The 19963-nt window shown below is 45.5% G+C and overlaps 1 protein-coding gene across 2 annotated transcripts in view; it reads right to left on the minus strand.

The window, feature by feature from the left end:
- MTUS2 (microtubule associated scaffold protein 2) overlaps window positions 1–16267 on the minus strand; it is a 1534604-nt gene extending 1518337 nt beyond the window's left edge. For both annotated transcript variants that reach the window (XM_069202199.1, XM_069202200.1), the window contains exon 1: window positions 15724–16267. The gene's annotated coding sequence lies outside the window, so the exon portion shown is untranslated. The remainder of the gene's footprint in view (window positions 1–15723) is intronic.
- Between the last annotated feature and the right edge of the window lie 3696 nt (window positions 16268–19963).

Here is a 19963-nt window from a genome sequence, read left to right on the forward strand (position 1 = left end):
TGTTCACCCCTCGTACCTCCGTTTATTTGTATGTAGCACACTCAAGTCAAGCTAAGTTTATTGATGGGTTACAGAAAACCATTACAATCATCCGATCATTAAACATTTAAAAATACAAACAAATAGCGACTATAGTTGCCTCTATTGTGCATTAATCAAAACTAATCATCTAAATTTGCAAAATTAGTGACAAGTATAAACTTAATAAAATATATGAAGAGCCTAGCAGCATTTATGAGCAATAAAGTGCTTTTAGAAGGTTTTCGCAACAAAGGTAATCAGAGATAAGTAACCGTATAACCCTCATTGAATCAGTGGGATGCAAAATATGACCGACAGCATTATATACAATAAAGCCCATTCATTTTAGCAGCAGAAAACTGCATGTCAAACAAAGTTATCTGAGTAGTAGCCTAATAGCACACTCATACCTCAGAGAGATCCAAGCAAAGATTGTTAAAAAAATTCTAGCATAATTATTCTCATTTATCTGATAAATAAGGTACCAGAGGAACCAAAGATTAAATAAAACTGCAGTCAAAAAGGGTAATTAAGCAGCACAAGACTCCCACAGATATATAATGGAGACAAAACTTAAGGCTGATCTTTGGAGGTAACAGAAGTACTTTGGATCAAACATGAAAAAATATGCATCAAGATCCCACTAGCTCTTTTGCTGTTGCTCCTGAATTACTGAAGGTGGTTACCTGCTAACTTAGTCAATTAGATATGTATTACATTGACATTCTGGGACATAGGACAAAAGATGCAGAACTTTTTTGGGCTTATATTGCTCATGGCTTTGGTGCTGAATAACCTGGACCTCTCAGCATCCCTAAATAAACCCAGATTTGTTTTCAATGATCAATTAGCGTTCTCCAAGGGCATAATTAGTTTTGTTAGAAGGGGAGAAATATACTTCATATGAACCCTTAAATCAATTTGCTGGAAGCCACTGAAAAAGAAGGAATATATACGTCACATTCTTCTCTAGCTGATAAATTGCACAGATGTTATAGGCAACCAGTCCAACACTCCACATACTCTTTCCTTGTATTTATGGTGTACAAAAATTTGGTAAATCATAAAGATTTAGAACATCACAGCTTCCATGCGGAATACGACCTGCCAATTTAGCCAAACCTGTTTCACATTCCCTGACAATGTGCAAAAACAAAGAGGCCTAGGCCGGTGGTTCCCAACCTTTTGACTTCTGTGAACCCCCCCTTTATCAATACTGGTACCCGGGTACCCCCACTGAATGATTATTGGAATCCAGGGACCCTCAACTGAGACATTACTGAAAACTAGGTACCTAATCTTTTAATATTACTGAATTTTCTAAGCAGTCGTGGACCCCCTGAGGAAGGTTCGGACCACAGGTTGGGGACCACTGACAATTCACACTTTTCTCAAATGGTTTTCCCATACTCTAATTAAATATTTGTTCACCCAGTAAAGTAATTTAGAATACTCATATAATTGGACGATGAAACACCTTTTTATGTAAGTGGAATGTTGCTATACTACTTCTATTTGACAAATGTTTAATCTACATCAAAAACTAGCTTGCACTATGCATTTGAAATTGATGCCTAGATACCTTCTCACATTCCAATTTAGATGAATACCCGTTTTCTATATTTGTTTTTCTGGATGAACATAGTATTTTAATATTAATAAATGTACTTTTTAAAGAAGAAAAACAGTAGTGGATAGGTATTAACAATCTTAATTAGGTGATAAGGTTAGAGGAATAAATATTAGGTGCATTAAAGTCAGAACACACCAGTTAATATGAGGGCGTTGTTCAAAGAACAAACTATGGGGGTCATTACGAGTCTGGCATTCTACTGACCACCAGACTCGCGGTTGTACAGCCACCAATGCAGCAGTCCGACCACCACATTATGACCGCGGCAGCTGTGCCGCTGTCGGACGACCATCACCACCTGGATAAGTCATTCTGGCGGTCTGGCGATACTAATCCGCACAATGCCCTTGTCAGCTAGCGATTTCATGGTGGTAACACCGCCATGAAAAGGCTGGCGGAGAAGTGGCGCAGGAGGCCCCAGGGGGCCCCTGCACTGCCCAATTTGGTATGGGCAGTGCAGGGGCTCCCCTGGCCAGCACCGTCACAATGTTCATAGTCTGCTTTGCAGACAGTGAACATTGCGACAGGTGCTGGTGCACCCTACGCACTACAACATTCCCGCCGGCTCGATTACGATCCGGAGACAAAGCTGTAGATGTTTCCCACTAGGCCAGCAGGCTAACCGAGCGGGAAACACTTAATGGGCCCAGCAGGGAGGTAGCCACAATGGCGGCAACCTCCCCATTGGAATTTCGGTAGACAGGATTTTCCTTCTGCCAAAATCATAATGAGGCCCTGTGTGTCATTCAAGTCCACGTTATTTTTCCAAACAGTATCAAAATAGCTTTGATAGGGCCATCTCACAGGATGAAAGTGAACACAAAGCAAGAGGCATGTCATCAGTCCTTTTCTCTACTTTAGTATTGGCTATGCTTTTCTATTTTCTGAAAAAGACTTACTTGCTAATTAACACTGACTTCCAGATCAAAGCTAAAGCTCCTTCTGCTGAGTTACATTTGGGGATCCTTTCTACATTCGTACTGAAAGAGACCTCTCACTGTGTTCAGCCCTCCTCATACAGACATTCTCAGAAATCGAGATATATGATCTTTCTAAGCTACAAATATGAGGCAATGGGACCAGCTTCAGAGCTACGTTTTCAACATACACTGCAAATCTACCTGGCCGAAAGTGAACTTTTCGAGGGTGGCAGACTTATTCTCCTGTTAATTGTTTGCTGCATGAAGATTACATGTACATCCCTGGTCATTCTAATAGAGTGGGTCAACATAATATCGTATGTTTACACCACTCTGAATAAACTTTTGTTCCTTGCCGTTTCTGACCAAGCAGGTCATCGACTACCATCATTCATGCATATGTTTTTGGATTTTCTGTTTTTACATATTTTATGTTGTTGCTATAGCTCTGTGTCGAACATTTTTCACCAATAATTTTATCGAGAACCTAGCAGTCATTCAATTTGAAACATAAATGTGACTGATTAGCGTATGCGGAAATGGAGGTGATCAACAATATACCAGCTGTTAAAAAAAGAAGGCGTTCCACATGCGAGCTCCCATGGCGGACAAATTACCGCTCAGACTTTTCTTTCTTAACTCTAAGCCAAGAAGGATGGATTTATCATGGAGAATACAGAGAGCAACGTGCAATATAGTGATGCAAGAAAACTTAGGATCTCAATAGGCTCTATATGCGTCATACAACACAGATAGTTTTGAGTCCATCTTTCTCTGACATTTGTGGAATTGTTTTGTGGCCTTATGCCCTAATCTTTACTGATGAGAAAAAAAAGATATCTGCACACCAACATGGAATAACTTCTGGAGCCATTCCCACAAACTGGTGTTCCAGAAAAAGTTCAAGAATATTAAAACTATTTAAAAGGTAATGTCAAAAGGCTTTATGTATTAGACATTGTTAAAATACACTGATGGAAATGCACACCTTCAAGTGCAGAAGCAAGTGAGCTTATAGGGTGGAATGGGGGCATGGATGAAAGTCATATTTAAAAGGGATGTGTTAAAAAAGCACGGTATCCTGCAAGCATCACAACAAATGAAATAATGACTACACATCACAATAGACACTTCTCACTTTAGAGAACAGAAAGGGGTGGGGTAAAACAAGTGAAAAAAAGACGTGGGTGGAGGAGCCGATGTGTGAAGAGAACCATGCAGTGAGTGCGACCTGACCTCGGGTCGCTCCCCACGCCGCACGGCTCCTCCTGGGTGCCCGTGTCTCACTCCCGCTGCTGCCGAGGGTTCGTCGCCCCTTGTGACTGTTGGTTGTACTGCTAATCTTTTTTTCTCCCAAATTGTCTTGTAACTTGTTGTTTATATTTTGGCATTCTGCTTTTGTTTTTTGTCTCTCATTTTTGTCTCTCTGCTAGGCGCTCCCTTTTGCGCCACTGCCCTCTGTGCCCCCTCACCACCGCTTCCCGCCGCTGCTCCCTTGTGGCCCGCCCCTTTTACCTTCTGTCTCCCGTGCCCTCGCCCATTGGCCGCCCCGCTCCCGCCTCCCAGCTGCTCCTCCCTCCCACTTCGCTTCTTATGGAGGTCACTGCGCAGAAGCGCACCGGACGCGCCGCTGGCGCGCCAAAGGTAAGTCCGTCTGCGCCCGTCCACGCCTGGACTGTGCCCAGCGCCAGGACCCCTGGACCCCGCGCAACGCCAGACTGCACTACGACTCCAGCACACTCCACGCGCTCAACACTGGACTAGAACACCCCTGCTACCGGGCCACCCCGAAGCGCACCCAAGGGCCCTTCACCTGCCGGAACTGCAGATTCACCAGCATCCAGCCCACCAAACCACCAACCAGAGAACCCAACCACCTCCACTGCATCCTCCTCAACACCCGCTCCGCTCGTAAGCACGCCATCGAACTCTGGGACCTCCTAGACACAACCACCCCCGACGTCGCTTTCTTGACGGAGACCTGGCTGAACGCCACCTCAGCACCAGACATCGCCATAGCCGTCCCACAGGGCTACAAGATCTCCTGCAGAGACCGCACAAACGGAGTGGGAATCGCCATCATCCACAAGGACACCCTCCGAGTCTCGACCAACACCGACGACACCCTCACCACCGCCGAGCACATGCACTTCCAGATCCACACCAACCCAAACACCACCCTCAGAGGAACACTCGTCTACAGACCACCCGGACCACGACCACAGTTCAGCGACACCATCGCCGACCTTGTCAGCACCCACGCCCTCGCCTCCATGGACTACATCCTTCTTGGGGACCTGAACTTCCACCTCGAGAACAACAACGATGCCAACTCCACCGCCCTGATTGACAACCTCGCCAACCTCGGACTCAAACAGCTCGTGACAACACCCACCCACACTGCTGGACACACGCTGGACCCCATCTTCTCCACAAGCCCCCATGTGTCCTTCAGCCACTGGACCGACCACAGGTGCGTCCACTTCACCTTCAGGAAACCCACCACACACCACCACAACCAACAGCTACCACGCCGCTGCTGGGGCAAGGTCACCAAAGACCAACTGACTACCACCCTCGCCCTGAGACCACACTGACCCAGACACCGCCGCGACTAACCTCAAACAGTGGATCAACAACTGCGCCGACACCCTCGCCCCTCTCAAGACCTCCACAACCAACCACACCAACAAGAAAGCCGCCTGGTTCAGCGAAGACCTCCGGATCTCCAAGCGCACCTGTCGGAAACTGGAGAAGAAATGGCTCCACGACCGAACACCAGACAGCCACACAGCCCACAAGAGCGCCACCCGCAGACACCACCAACTCATCAGGACCGCCAAGAGGACCGCCTTCAAGGACCACTTAGACAACAACGCACACAACACCAAAGAGCTCTTCAGCATCGTGAAAGAGCTCTCCAACCCCAGCTCCAGCTCCAACACCAACGACATCCCACCATCACAAGACCTGTGCAACTCCCTGGCCACCTTCTTTCACCGCTAGATCACCGACATCCATGACAGCTTCGACTCCGACACCCCCGCACCCACCACCGAGACCACCACCCCTGCGACCACCACCCGCACCAGCCGCCTGACCGCCTGGTCCTACGTCAGCGACGAAGACACCATCAAAACCATGAACTCCATCCACTCCGGATCCCCATCCGACCCCTGCCCTCACCACGTCTTCAACAAAGCCAGCACAACCATCGCCCCCCACCTCCGGAAAACAATCAACAGTTCCATCGAGACAGCAACCTTCCCGGAAAGCTGGAAGCACGCCGAGATCAACGCCCTTCTGAAGAAGCCCAAGACGGACCCCAAAAACATCCAGCCCATCTCCCTGCTCCCGTTCCCGGCAAACGTGACAGAGAATATTGTCAACAAACAGCTAACCCGCTACCTCGAAGACAACAACATCCTGGACCCTTCCCAATCCGGCTTCGGCAGTAACCACAGCACCGAGACCGCCCTCATCGCCGCCACTGACGACATCAGGATCCTGATGGCCAAAGGAGAAACAGCCACCCTCATCCTCCTGGACCTATCAGCAGCCTTTGACACAGTCTGCCACCGCACTCTATCAGCACGCCTCCATGACGACGGAATCCAAGAGAAGGCCCTGGCCTGGACCACATCCTTCCTCTCCGGCAGAACCCAGAGCGTCCGCCTCCCACCCTTCCTCTCAAAAACCACCGAGATCATCTGCCGCGTCCCACAGGGATCCTCCCTCAGCCGGACGCTGTTCAATATCTACATGGCACTGCTCGCCCACGTTGCACGACAACATAACCTCAACATCATCTCCTACGACGACAACACCCAACTGATCATATCCCTCACAGAAGACCTCCCACACCGCCAAAGCCAACCTCCACAGAGAAATGAAGGCCGCAGCCGACTGGATGAAGGACAGCAGACTGAAGCTGAACTCAGACAAAACGGAGGTCCTCATTCTCGGACGCACCCCATCAGCCCGGGACGGCTCTTGGTGGCCCACATTGCTATGCACAGCCCCGGAACCCACAGAACACGCTCGCAACCTGGGGGTCATCCTCGACTCCACCCTCTCCATGACCAGGCAAGTCAACGCCATCTCCGCGTCCTGCTTCAACACCCTGCAGATGCTCTGCAGGATCTTCAAATGGATTACCCCTAACATGAGGAAAACTGTCACCCAGGCCCTCATCACCAGCAGACTCGACTACAGGAATGCCCTCTACTCAGGTTCAACAACCAAGCTCCTGAGACGATTACAATGAATCCAGAACGCCTCGGCACGACTAATCCTAGACGTTCCCCGACGCAGCCACATCACACCCCACCTAAGAGGCCTGCACTGGCTCCCCATCGAAAAGAGGATCACCTTCAAACTCCTCACTTGTGCACACAAAGCTCTAGACAACACCAGACCTACATACCTCAACAACCGACTCAGCTTCCACACCCTCACCCGAAGCCTCCGCTCAGCAAACCTCGCCCTCGCCACAATTCCCTGTATCCAGAAAACCACCACCGGCGGCAGATCCTTCTCCTACCTCGCCGCCAAGACCTGGAACACTCTCCCTACCAACCTATGACAGACTCAGGACCTGCTGGCCTTCAGAAGCCTTCTCAAGACCTGGCTCTTCGATCAGTAGCGCCCCCCCCCCCCCGCCCCCCCCAGCGCCTTGAGACCCTCACGGGTATGTAGCGCGCTTTAGAAATGCAGTGATTGATTGGAGGCGAGAGGTGCAAGTAAGGGGGTCTGAATCAGCAAGAAAGAGTAGGAGGCTGGAGAAAAGGGAGACTGGATGTGGCAGGGACGGAACCACTGAGAGGGACACACTGAAAGGATCACTGGGGATGATGGGATGCATTCTCTTGAGTGACCACTGGTGGCAGACCCGTTTAGTACGTCCCCACTGAGAGAAGGGAAGCGCCTGGAAGATGGCGTGAACGTCAGAATCAGCACAAAACATTATAAGGCTTGTGAAAAGGGGGAGAGTGGGGGGGGAGGAGTGGATGTGAAGGAGGAAAACAAGTGAAAAAAGGTAAAAGACTGGAGGAGAAAAGTGGTGAAGAGCAGAACATGGAGGGAAGCGATGGATGTCAGAAGGGCAGATCAAGCAAGAGGAGGGGAGAGATGAAACATGAAGAGTCGAGCATTGAGGGGAGAAATGAGTGTAAGAGGGTCAGAACTAATGGGAAGAGGCTTAAGGTAAATGGAGGTCGATGTAAAGGGGGTAGAACCAGCAGAAAAAAATTTAAAGAGGCTGAAGGAAAGAAGAGATGGGGAAAGTAGTACATGGATGGAAAAGATAGATCTAGGAGAGGCAGAATTAGCAGGAGAACTTAAGCAGAGGGCGTGAATGATGAGAAATAGATAGAAGAGGGGCAGAATCGGTGAGAAAGGTAAGAGCCCTGGGGAATGATGAGATTAAGTGTAGAGCTTGCAGATAAGAGGCAGAACCAGCAAAAGAAGGAATGAAGCTCGGGTAGAGTGGGAAGAATCAGTGAGAAAAAATAAGAGGCTTTCAAACGTCAGACAGGGAGAGGTGCATCTAAATGGGACAGAAACAGTGAAAGAAGTTAATAGGCTGGGAGAGAGATAAAGAACAGTGCATGTATAAGAGGTGTGGCTATGTGAGGATAAACCAGCAAGAGAACATAAGCAGAGTAAAGAGAGAAACAACAGTGATAAATGAATTGAAGAGATCGGAATCACCAAGCGATGGTAAGAGGATGTGGTAGAGAGGAGGGAAGAAGTGCATGTTCTATAGGCAGGGCTAACAAGAGAAAGTTAAAAGCTTGTAGACTTACAAGAGATGAAGAGTAGATCATGGAGGTAGAAGTCAATATCAGAAGGGTAGAAGCAGCATGACAAGGCAAGCGGAGGGAGGGGAGATACACACACACACAGATATATATATATATAAGATGGGGTGAACCAGTCAGAGAAGATAAAAGGAAAGAGAAAAAGTAGATAAGAGGATGGGTGGAGAGTTGCAAGGGGAAGAGTAGTGTAGGGAATGGAGATGTGAATGTAGGAGGACCAGGACCAGCAAAAGCAGGTAAGAGAATGGGAGGAAAGATGAAAGTTAAAGAATACAGCATGGTAAGGAAAGGTGGCTCTAAAAGTGGCCTTACCTGAGAGTGAGAAGGTAAAAGGCTGGAGGAGAGATGAGAAGTGATGATTAGAACATAAAGAGGGGAGGTAGATGTAGTAGAGGCTGAACCACCAAGAGAAGGTAACAGGCTGAGGGAGCGATGAGCTGACAACGGGCAGGTAGATTCAGCAAACAAAGGTAGGAGGCTGGAGGAAAGATAAAAAAATGTATTTGAATCAGAGTGTAGTGCTAAGTCCATTGAGCCTTCTGTCGAAGTTTGGAATTCCCCAACTCATTATTTTCCATGTAACAAACTGAAGGAATTGACTTAGTTTTGAGACGTGTGTCATCTTTCAAAAAGGGTTGTGATCTTGAACTATCTCGATATGTCTGAGGAATTTCAGTATGCTGTTTGTGTACTCATGACCATCCTATTAAATGATGCTCCCAGTAGGACTCTTAACTATTCATGTCCTAATCAGATATCTAGACAATAGTACCTGCCCCACCCTCACTCAGCAATATCTCTCTTCCCTTTTTATTCGTTCTTACAGATGGAAAAAAAAAAGAAACAAGCATTTGCAATACAATGGGTTTCGCATTTGCTAGAGTTGGCATTGTAAATTCCTAACTGGACTTTTCTTGTCACATAAATTGAAAATGAAAAGTAAAACAGTTGACATAAGTGAGCCGATTCAAAGTGCCACAGCAGCCATGAGCATGAAGGAGACACAAAAATAAAAACGTTTTCTCGCAGTTAAACGTATCAGCAATCGTAACAGGGGCAGACTGCAAGGTGGTAACAAAACCACCCCAAGAAGGTACAAACGTAAAGCATTTACCAACGATGATAAAGGATTTTTGAAAGGCAAGACCACGAACTAATGAATGTGATGGGCGTGCAGTGGGCGTGGGTAGAAGCCCACAATACTTACAAAAGGTCAAAGCAATTTTGTGCTTGACCTAAAAAGCAGTAGTTGCTTCTCTGCTCAAAAACGCTTCAGCTGACTCAATTCTTCTTTGCCATTTGTCCTTGAAAGTACTTGCAAAAGAAATCCAAATCCACTACTTCATCAAACGTAACTTGCTCATTGACCATGCACAAGTTGGCCCCTGGTCTCTCAAGGGGATGGAAGTAGCTTTTTTTGATGCTGCGTCAAACAATCAGTGCCCAACTAGTTAACAATGATGTAGCACAGCCTTGAGCTTACTAGATATTATTGCCACATTTGACACTGTTTCACATTGAATGTTTATGAATCACTTGGGGCAACTTGGAATTCAAGGTATTGCCCAGGTGTGGCTTACCTCTATCCTACCTGAGAGGTCTCAAACAGTCTACCTCCTCTCCATTTTTTCTATGCACTTACCTCCGACTCGTGGAGCCTATTCTCTGAGCCCTATGTTGTTTATTCTTTATCTTACTCAGTTAGCCTTACTCATACAATCATTTGATTTCTTGCTGATGTCATACGGATATTGAAATCTAAATCACCATTTTCTTCAGAGACAATCTAGCATTTTTCTACGAAAAGTTTTAGATTTGCATACTATTAGGTGCGTCCTTTGACTTCATTATGAACTTATAGCAACAAATTAGGCTTTTACATTTTTAAAAGGACCCCGTACCTTATGGTGTGGTCTCTGGTTGCTGATGCGAGTTGGGACAATCTTGCATCCTGGTTGAGTCAGCAAAAAATCTTGGACTCATTTTCCAAAATATTCTCTCCTTGTCTGAATATATTAATCAGGTTTCATCAATGTGTTTTCAGTACATCCTTATGCAATACAAATCATCCCTTTTCTCCACTCTCACTGCTGCAAGACTGTTGTACAGTCAATTATCATCTCAGAACTAGATCATGCCAATTGTATTTATCCTGGGCTCTGCCTTTTGTGTCTGGTACCCTTCACATCATTCAGAACAGTGCTGGACACATCTTCTGAGGCTGCCTCATTCTGTGCCATTTTTCTAATCTTTCTGCTGTTTCTTTGTTTCCCGTTACCAAATGATCTATCTGATAAATAGTCCATACACCATTCTGCACTGCATAGAAAGGTCCTCTCTTTATTCAGCACTGTAGTTAGTGTTCCTTATATTTATTCCAGAATCATAGTCTCTGAGACAGCCAAGCACTTGTTCTGTTCTAAAATTTACGCCCAGGTGTATGTAGCTTAAGGTTTGCGATTTCCCAGTAGTGCATTCTTGCAATTCACTATGAGAAATCGCAAACTGCTATGTACAACAGTGTGTTTAACACGGTCTGTGATTCCCAAATAGGTCGCAAGAGACCTGCCTCGTTAATATTCATGAGGCAGGTCACAATTTGGGACCCATTTTGGAATGGCACCAATCATAGGGATGGTGGCCTGCTGGGGTCAGTAGACCACCATGTCTGGGATGGTTTTTAAACAAGGCAATCTTTTTTTGTAATGCGGCCCATTTTCCTTAAAGGAAATCGGGATGCATTACAAGAAGAAAAATTAAAAGTTTTCTTTTCATTTTTAAGCGTAGGCAGTGGTCTGTGGGACTACTGCCCCCATCTTAAAATATGTTTGCACTCTCATTTTCAAAGGTTTGTGAATGGCTTACTGCTAACTTGAAGTTGGTGATAACAGAGTGTTTTGCAACCACATTCCCGGTTGCAAAATATTCCTGACTTACTATTAGGAAGGATGCCCTTGGCACGCCCCTTCCCAATAGCGAATCTCAAATCCTATTTTGTGAGTTAGTGATAGGTCACTGATGCGCAAAATAGGGTTGGTGCATGCCAAAAAATCATTTTACCAGTCGCAAACGGGCCTATAAGCTGTTTGCCAACAGTAAAAGTGCTTTATACATCTGTCACTAACAGAGCACATCTTGGAGGCAGATCTTCGGAGTTGCTACTAATCCAAGTTTCACGCTGCGTAGATGGGAGTAGACGTCACTGTCAGTGAGGTCAGCAGAAGTGCAATGAGCAGGACGTAGCATAAAAAAAAAGGATAAAAGGCTAGGTACCGCTAGCATTGTGTGTGGGCTCCCCGTGCCATCCCTCCGTAAACTCTTCAATGCCTACACAGTCCCAATCAGGTGTAGAAAAATCTATTTGCTTAAAACTTAACTGAGGAGATGGCATGCCATAGTCCGACTCCCCAGCCAGCAGAATGTTCATAAATTCATTTTCAATTGCATGAAAACACGCAAAAGAACAGCATTATTGCTCAAGGGGGCGAACTGTCACATCAGCTAACTTTCAAAATTATATTTTCAGATTTTGCTAAATAAGAAAAAAGTGGCCAGCTTTTGAACAGCATTAGTCACTACATAAAGAGAAGAATGACCGGAGGACTGACATAAAGGGGCTGTACGCAACTTATCAGTCTGGATAGAGTTGTATAACACAATATCGGCAACAGATATGTCATCCGGCAGAAAGATTATGTCCTAAATATTGTTTACAATACTATGGCTCTGTTGGGTGTAAATGGTCTTCTATTAAATTCGCTGGTGTGATAATTGTATAAAAGATATGTATGCCACAATATTGGTTCAGTGCCTAAGTAAGAAATGTGTACCAGCTCCCAGCTAAAGAACTTTATAGACAAAGAGATTTGTAGACCCCTCCCACCCCTGAAAATTGGGAACATGGTTAAGAGAAAGAGGCCAACGATCATCTCATCGTCAACATTATCCTGACAAGGTTCAATGCAGAATTAACCAAGATGTGCTAAAGTGTCAGTGTCGAAGTATAACGTGACCCCACCTCTATGAGCTGATGGCCCTATTTTATTTATCTCACTGACTGTTAGACATCCTCATTAGATGTAATCGTCTTCTGAGGAACATATATGTGCTCCACCATTTCCTATGCCTTGATGTCTCTAGCATTGTGCAACAGACTCATCCCTGCGCGTCATGGACAGGGCTGTACCATGCGATATGCAACAGTTCTGTCGTTTCTAAAATCAGCTATTGTGGCTTTTGGCTACTAAATAGATTATATGGTTTTAAAAAACTGCAAAGAGGCGCATATACTTATATGTTTGCAATAGAAGCATGGCTCTCACGGAGCTTGGAATTTATAATTCAGAAGATAAACCACAAAGGAGAAGAAGAAGTGGTCCCAACTTTTCATAAACTAGAGACTTGAGTCTTGAAGCCGCGACAATCCATAGCCACAAGATCAGACACACCTCCTCCGTAAAGTACATCAATGGCTGTGTTTAGAATATAGTCATAAATTACCACCATCACCTTTGCTAGTAAGGACAGGGCGCAGTGTCTTGTTACAACTCCTGAATGCAGTCTCTGTAGATTATACATCAGTCAATGCTGAATTTTCAGGTGATAATGCCCATTCCCCCTAAAGAGATCCTATATCCAATACTGCCTACTGAGATAACATGGATTAAGTCCCTGAATTTAGCCACTTATTTAGCTAAGATTTCACATAAACAAAAAAAAAAAGAAATCGGGTGATTTTTCCGCATATAGTGGAATCGCATAACACTGCCTCACAAGGTAAGCACAACAAAAGCAATGGGGTGTCACAGAAAGTGATGTCACAAAGTGGAGAGCTAACAATCTCCTCTCCGGCCTGAAAGGAACCTTCAAACAGTGAATATGCTAGGGACAACACTAGTGCAAAATATGTGGTATACAAATGTCGTGGTGCTTTAGCAGACAAAGGGATACAGAGGCCAAACCCCTGAAACTATGAGAGTTGACTAGTGGCATCTAAAAATGTGATTTTTAGGGCTGCATACAAGGGGCCACAGATATGTGGTTGGCGATCACGAAATGTATGCGAATGGTTATATATATATATATACATACACACACACACACAATTTTAACTTTTTAAGGAGACTGAATTAAAGATTACTGTGGTCTGTTGAAGGGGCAGTGTCTCAGTCACTCCCGTTCTCTCTGCTCCAGTCACTTCGTGAGACATGTACACAGTTTTTTTCTCCTCATATCTTTCCGAAACATCCAATCTGCATATCTCACACCTCATCGCTTGCCTCTTCAGCATCATGGTTTCACTGTGTTCAACATCTTCTTCATTTCACTATCGCCCCCCCACACACACACACACACACACACACACACACACACATACAACGCACGCACCCACTCACATGTAAGTGCTGCAGTTTTTAAATCTTGCCGTGTCAATGTTTTGATGGCTGTGTTCATCCGTCACACACAATCACAATCACAACCGGCACACCTGACCACTGCTCTGTGTGTTCTACAGAGAGGCCAAGAAGTGGACTCGAGTTACAGCCCGTGCTTTGCTCCCTCACTGAAACACGTGTGTTTTATGCGGTGAAAGCCACGTTATGTTGCTGTGCCTTGTTAATATACAGCTCTAGGCAACTAAGTACCATATAATCTTGAAAGCATAAATCTATTGCCCACTCCAACTCATGAGTAACCTGAACAGAAAAATAGAAAGACCAGCTTGTTAGCACAATGTTTTCACTGTTACAAGTATTCATTAAAAAAAATAAAAAAAATGTAACTGGGATTAGAACTAAAATCCTATACTCCATCCGTATGCGCATTTCCTATAGAATCGTAAAATACGAAGCTTTAAGCACCTCCCTAGTGCTTCCCATCAAACCTTTATGTCGTATTAGTGACCTGGTATGCGACACTGTTACCAAGCAATACATCAGTGTCTTAAGGGCTCGCCGCGGACATTTAGTGATCTACAAGTCATAAATTGGAATACCAGAAGGGCCAACTCAGTCTTACATCCATCCTAGGTCGGTAAACTGAGTATCAAGAAACTGTATAATAGTTACATATGTGGAATACAGTGGTTGGAAGTAAGTGCAGTACCACTACAGCACACTCATAAATAGGCTCCTAGCACCAGCCCCCTAAGGAACATTTCCTAAACTCCCAATCCACATCTACGATCCAAATGCACCTACAAGCATAAGCACCAAATGCACATCGTCAGACCCAGTGCCAACAGACCAAGGTGATTGCGGGCATCCCAGAACTGCAGAGGGTACCCGGGTTCAGGAAGTGCTAAGGACCCATTTAATAGCGCACACATGTGTTATACAAATGCATGCAACAAAACATCGAAAAGCAAAACATAGTATACGAGCTCTTGCCAGAATCCTAGAAACCTCCACGAGACTCATAATTGAGAGATTTCGTGTAATTAACCAGAGGCGATCCTAATCTTACAGTAGTTAGGAAGAAATCATTCACACAAAAACAACATGTGTTCACTGTTAACCAGTGCACTATAAGTAACTGAATCAACTTTCAACAGTAACCCATTAGCAAATTTAAAGGAGATATTTTATGTGCAGTGTTTAACATTTCTTTGAAATAACTCTAAATTGATTGATGGGTTTCTTGAGTACACCCGAGATTAAAATAGTCTGCCTTTGAGCACCTCTTAAGAGGCAAGCACGATACCACATAGAACCAAAACAAAACAACGCGTGGCACACGACGGCCCGCTCCCTGGCACTGCGGAGAGCGTCAGGAGAAGCAGAACTCCAGGGACTGTCCTCCCACGTCAGTGCCACAGAGCGCTGCCTGCACAAGAGTGTCCGGGGAAGCAGAACTCCAGGGACTGTCCTGTCACGTCAGTGCCACAGAGCGCTGCCTGCACAAGAGAGTGTCAGGGGAAGCAGAACTCCGGTGACAGCTGTCTCACATCAACGCCACAGAGGGCCGCCTGGCACAATGAGATTGATGCAATACCTGCCACTTCTGATAAAGATGCACAATACGCAACCAGCTGCCAACACCCCCTTCAAGCCAATCCTTGCGTGTGCGTTTTCTTGGCAGTAGCCTATACTGCTTGGCCTATTCAGACGTAGCACAAAGTAGATAGGCTAATAAAATTCAATGACAGTAACAGCATTCTAGGGGTGCAATAGCGCCTCTTTAAAAAGCCATGTATTCAGTCGTGTGGCTTAAAGGGCCATTCGGGAAGACCTCTAGTACTCCAAGCAGGAACAAAAACAAACCTCCTTTGTTCACACCATGCAGGTGCTTCGGGACTCCCTGCAGCCGGGCGCAGTGCACTACTTACCTACTGTTGGTCAGCACTCCGGCTGTCCAGCCGCCTGGGTGCCTCCACAGGGACGCGGAGCTCGTCACTCCCCTCCGAGGACCCGCGTTCATTCCAAGCCAGAGCCGTATCCCCAGCAGTGAATCAGAAGGTAGACACGAAGTGCAGCATTACAGTAAACAAGCGCACAGCCACGGTGACATCAGCTGCTCGCGCGGGCGGCGTGCACGTGCGTTCCCGGCGGCTGCAAAACATCTCCCCTCTCATTAGCATCGCACAGCCCCAGACCTGAGGAGCAGGGACGGCACTAAACTGCGCCGCTCGTGAAAAATTAAACAACGCAGCGCGCCGCCCCCTGAAGCTGGTTTGACACAGCGAAAGCTGAAGACGCAGGGGCTTTAGTGGCCCGGAGGCAGTGAGGGAGGTGGCGGGGAGAGGATCCACCGGAGGGTCAACGGCAGAGGTGTGCTCTGGTGCTGGTGGTGAGAGATGCCGCGTACCCGTCGCAGCAGCCCTGGCAGTTCAATCTATGTAGTTCACTCAGGGAAGCGAGTCACATGAGAATAGCAATTACACTGAAGCTGCAGCAGCTGAGCCTCGGATGCTCTCGCGCTGTAATGCGCCTCCCACTCCCCCGGCTCGGTGCACCGTGGTGCTCCACGAATAACCAGGTAGCGCTGCTCTCTGGAGGCAGTAAACCGTTTATTATACGATGGGCTGCCGTGGCTAATGTTTCTGAGAGGAATATTGCAGAGTTCATATTGGGGAACATTCCAGTTGGATCTAACGTGCAAGCATTCCGGTGGCAGAGCTAGATATCGTTGTGTTGTTCACAGTGTTTGCCATTTTTAACCCAACGTGGTGGAAACTGTAGGACATATGTAAACAAGCATTTCAATGCAATAGGTCTCGCATTAGAACTATCAGCGTTGTATTCTCCTAATCCGACTTTTCCTGCCACATAAATTGAGAAACGTAAAACATTTTCACATAAGCGAGCTGATTCACAGCTCCACGGCCGCCACGATCACCAGCGTGAAGAGACATACAAAAGGAAAAAGAAGTTCTCTTGCAGTCAAACTTATCGGCAAAAGTGCAATTTGACATGTAATGGGGCGATGTCCAAGACAGTAACAAAACTTTCCCATTAAGGACAAACGTAAACCATTTACCAATGTCATCAAAGGTTTTTTGAAGGGCGCAAGCCCACGAATGAGTGGTAGTGACTTGTGTGAGGTTGGCATTGTTAAAAGCCCAGATACATACCAACCCGTCAGAAAAGCAAAAATGATTTCAACTTGATCCATTTAGCAGCCTATGTATTTATGTATTTTAGGACTTTTACTCCTCAATCATATCCCCTCCTTCTCTCTTCTGATATGTATTACTCAGTGGGTACTGCCACTGGGGAGTTATGTTTAGGACCATGCTTCCATAGGAAATTGATTTCTTTGGTTTGCCATTTGACAAATCTTCACAGAGCTTTTATTTTATTTTATTTTTTAAGTTCATTCACCTGAGCTCCTTCCTGCAAAGTTTTGTGGCGATTTGTTAAGTGGGGGCTGAGAGAAAAAGAAGGGCCAAACATTTTCCTCACAGTGATACAGAGGAAGCATTGGCACAGCCAATAGGTCTGACCTTTGGAACCTTGTAAGTATTTAGCCTGGCAGCACATTAAACGTTTATCAGAAATAAACTGTGTTTGGGACCTTATAAGTATTTAGCCATGCAGCACGTTACACTTTTACCAAAAATAAACTGTGTTTGCGCATTCCTTCATACACTTGGCATTAGGCTGTAATGGTCACAACATCCCCTAGAGGGCACTACAATAAAAATAGCATTTGGAAGAAAAACAGTCATGTAACCATATAGCCAGCCCCCAGAGAGCATAACCACATGAAAAGCACAGAGAGCATTGCAGCGTACCCATATATTCAGCCCCTATAGAGCATACTGCATTACACGTTTTTAGGCCTAGCAGACCTACTAGACTATTATTAAAAACAAGATCCTTAGAACACAAACTGCTCCCAGCTATAAAGCAAAAGCTCCAGCCATGAGAGAGCTTAAAGAGACATTGAATGGTGGGAGAGGTTATGATTTTAGGCACCCTCAAACTAGTGTGGAGACCAAAACGATGAGCCGGACAGAAAGAACACATCGTGCTGAACGTTTTGGTGGTTGTCCCATTGTCCTAGGACCACCACAGGCTGAGTTATGGGCAAAAATGTGTTGTAAAAGGAATGACTGGCTAAGCATTATGGGGCGAGTTTCTAGAATGCAGTAAATATTGTAGTATCTGCTCTCCCGCTGTGCCGGGCAGAGCTGCTTTGAGGGTTTCCCTTGTGTTTTTTCTATTTAAGAGGCCCCAGTTTGTATATTTTTCAATTGCTAAACTTGGGAAAAATTTAGGAACAGGGCTGCAAATTTAACCAGTGCTCATGTCTTCCGGTTGAAGTTCACACTATATAAATAAATAAAAAAGAATCCCCCTCCAGCCTGCAGCCTTTGTCAGATGCAGACTCTCAAAGAAACAGCAAGATGCCAAAGGAAGAAACAACATACCGCCACAAGCGCGAAGCAGAGAGGCAATAGAAATAAGTAGTGCGCTGACACTAAGGTATATGGCCGATTGTGTAATAATCCATGTTGAGGGTAAGTCTCCAAGGCGGTAACAAAACAGCCTCAAGGCGGGACAACCTTGAATCATTTACCTAACAAACCAAAGGAATTTTGAAAAGCAGGCCAAGGAACCATATATATATATATATATATATATATATATATATACACTTTTTTTTCACTGTAACTCGTGCCCTAAGGTAACTATTACTGGCGACCCCGCCATGCACAGTTATCTCATAAATAATTTTACTGCTAATCTTACACTGATATTTTTAATGACGTCATTGTGATATCTGGGGTAACTTAGCAGTGCATGTTGAGGGTGCAAGTTATAGTTGCTTCAAATAACTCTAACTATAACAGCTGAATTTCTATGGCTTTGTACGTTTTAAATGTGAGCCTAACTATAACGTCCCCGTAACCTTTGTTTTTTTAAGTGAATTTCTATGTTTTTTTAATTCTAATTCCTAACTATCATGTCCGTGTAACCTTTGGTTTCTTCAGTGAATTTGTATGATTTTTTCTTTACGTAATCCAATCACCGCCTCCCACAGCCTGCCCTAAAACTACCCAACCACATGGCAGGGATTGATCATAGGCGGTTAGCCCCTGCGGCCGACCCCTTATAACCACCCAAATCTGCACCACACACAGCCCTTGGCTGTGCGCATCCGGAGTTGGTGACAGGGTCTGGCTTGCAACCAACCCTTGTAGTCGACCCCCTATATCTACTCAGCCCGCACCACAAACGGCCAAAGGGCCTACCCCCTGTAACCACCCCACACCACTCATGAAGTACTTCTTTGGTGGAGATATGATCATATTCCTGTGCATCAAGAACATGTCTTCAAAATCTATGGGAAATGCGCTCAGGGGGTTCTTTTAGTAAGCTATCGTCCTGGGAAAATGGCAGGAAGATGTTGCATACCACAAATGTATATGGGGTGGGGCCAAAAGGGCGAGGCTGCTAGGCCATTTTTCATACTTGTAGTTTTAAAAAAAGGAGAACACGATCTCTGGTCTCAGCGGCAGTTGACAAAAAAGAACCCTCTTGTCACAGTCATTACATGAGATGATGCACTTGAAAAAAGCAAGGATGCAAACACCTTCATCAAGGTTTGCAGATAACTTTTCAAGGTGGAAATGCAGAAAAAAACACTTGCTTTGCCTTGACCATGCACAAGAAATTAGAATGATTAGTACTTTACAGAAGTTGAGGTTTAACTTGAGCACCTGCTTTATTTATATCTGTAAGTGCTTCCCGTTGAGGTTTAACTTTTGTGAAGTGAGCATTGTGCCAGGATAAATCCTGCCCCTTGCATTTGTCCATGAAGAGTCCACTGTTTTGCACAGAAAGTCTACCCAACTGGAGTACCTTCTACTGGCTAATTAGTAAGGGCTACCTTGTTGAGTAAATGTATAGTGCATCTCCTACACTGCAGCTGCGTAAAGGACGTGGAGGTAATGTCTCCTGCCAGCTTGTGTGTCTGTAACTTGGCCAGTGTGATTGTCCCTCAAGCATCTTCATCAGATAGCTTTTCAAGATGGACCTGCAGAGAAAACACACTTGGATGATTTGTACTTTACAGAAGTAAGTGTTCCTCTGCATCAAGAATACGTCCCCAAAATCGGC

Source organism: Pleurodeles waltl, chromosome 8 (assembly GCF_031143425.1).
Source record: "Pleurodeles waltl isolate 20211129_DDA chromosome 8, aPleWal1.hap1.20221129, whole genome shotgun sequence".
NCBI classification, from domain to species: Eukaryota; Metazoa; Chordata; class Amphibia; order Caudata; family Salamandridae; genus Pleurodeles; species Pleurodeles waltl.